The sequence below is a fragment of the Nicotiana attenuata genome, chromosome 5 (assembly GCF_001879085.1).
Source record: "Nicotiana attenuata strain UT chromosome 5, NIATTr2, whole genome shotgun sequence".
Lineage (NCBI taxonomy): Eukaryota > Viridiplantae > Streptophyta > Magnoliopsida > Solanales > Solanaceae > Nicotiana > Nicotiana attenuata.
The window spans coordinates 21,677,211-21,679,344 of NC_031993.1; the positions used below are offsets into that span (position 1 = coordinate 21,677,211).

General features: G+C 46.6%; 1 pseudogene; it reads left to right on the forward strand.

Moving 5' to 3' along the window:
* Positions 260-1,549, forward strand: LOC109226036 (annotated as a pseudogene).

Genomic DNA, 2,134 nt, shown 5'->3' on the forward strand with positions numbered 1-2,134 from the left:
TTCCACCCGTATTTGGGGGCCATTTCCTTTCATCATCAAGATTTGGAGTCGTAATTTCCAGAATTTTCTGAACCCATTGGTCCAGGCCTTGAATTTTGTGGTGGTTCCCAGCAGGTAGCTGAAACGAAGAGAATAAAAAATAAGCAAAATCGGAAATGCTCTTTTCAACGAGATCCCGGTGGAATTTCAAAAGAGCGTGGGTAAGGAGAGGTTGGAATAGCTTGCTAGGTTGTTTAACATCATTTTTAGGATGAAGAAGATGCCCAAAGAGTGGAGGCGGAGTACGATGATCCCGTTGTACAAGAACAAGGGGGATGTCCAAAACTGCAACAACTATAGGGGTATCAAGTTGTTAAGCCATACGATGGAAGTGTGGGAGAGGGTGATTGAAGGGAGGTTGAGGAGGTGTGTGTCCATTTCCGAGAACCAGTTTGGTTTTATGCCAGGACAATCGACTACCGAGACCATTCACATTGTGAGGAGATTGGCAGAGCAGTATAGGGCGGTGAAGAAGGATTTGCATATGGTGTTCATTGACCTGGAGAAAGCCTATGACAAAGTCCCGAGAGAGGTTCTAGGGAGATTTTTGGAGGCTAGAGGAGTGCATGTAGCGTATAGAGTGATTCAAGACATGTATGATGGACCTAAGTCACGGGTTAGGACAGCAGGAGGAGACTCTGATTACTTTCCGGTTGAGATGGGGTTGCATCAGGGATCAACACTTAGCCCGTTTTTGTTTCCCCTGGCGATGGATTCTTTGACGCATCTCATTCAAGGGAAGGTGCCTTGGTGCTTGTTATTTGCGGATGACATAGTCCTGATCGATGAGATGCGAGGTGGCGTTAACGAGAGGCTGGAGGTCTGGAGACATACCCTGGAGTCTAAGGGTTTCAAGTTGAGCAGGAGCAAGACAGAATACTTGGAGTGCAAGTTCAGCGGTGTTACCCAGGAGGCAGACGGGGATGTGAGACTCGATATGCAAGTCATTTCTAGGAGAGAGAGTTTCAAGTATCTGGGATCTATAATTCAGAAGGATGGGGAGATAGATGAGGATGTCACACACCGTATCGGAGCAGGGTGGATGAAGTGGAGGCTCGTTTCCGGTGTCTTGTGTGATAAGAAAGTGCCGTTGAGACTGAAGGGTAAGTTCTACAAGGTAGTGGTTAGACCGACTATGTTGTATGGGGCAGAGTGTTGGCCAGTCAAAAACTCCCATGTCCAGCAGATGAAAGTAGCGAAAATGAGGATGTTGAGATGGATGTGTGGGCATACTAGGATGGATAGAATTAGGAATGAAGTTATTCGGGACAAGGTAGGAGTGGCCCCTATGGAGGAAAAGATGCGTGAGCCAAGGTTGAGATGGCTCGGGCATGTTAAGAGGAGAAGCACAGATGCCCCTGTCAGGAGATGTGAGAGGTTGGCCTTGAGGCGTGGAGGTAGGCCAAAGAAGTCTTGGTGAGAGGTGATCAGGAGGGACATGGCGCAGCTTGAGCTAACCGAGGATATGACCCTAGATAGAAGGGTTTGGAGGTTGACAATTAGGGTATAAGGTTAGTGGGTAGTCGTGCGTTTCCCTTTGTCTTCTGTAGCTCGATAGTATTAACGCTAGTACGGTACCCTTTTTCCTTAGTTTGCTATATTTGCATGTCTCGCTCCGTTGTTACTTGCCATTGGTAATTCCGTAGTTTGCTAGCAGTACTTCGTTCATATTCTCATTTGCTGCTTTGGTATTAGTTCCCTAAATATGTTATCTTGCTCTTACTTGTTATCGGTACCCCTTTCATATTCTCTGTTGCTATATTCGATTTAGTTTTCTAATTATGTATCTTGCCATTACTTGCTATCAGGGCTTCTCTCACCTTCTTTAGTTGAGGGTCTATCGAAAATAGTCTCTCTGCCCTCCAGGGTAGGGGTAAGGCTGCGTACATCTTACCCTCCCCAGACCCTACTTGTGGGATTATACGGGGTGGTTCTTGTTGTTGTTCAAGGAGAAAGGAGGTAAATTAACGAAAACTTATGAAAGTGACTCCACGATCAGGAAAAGTGGGAGTTGTGGTCGGGATGATGTCCTTGGTAGCAATGACGACGAATCGTTCCATCCATCCATGATCGTCGCCATCGTCTACGCTGGTGA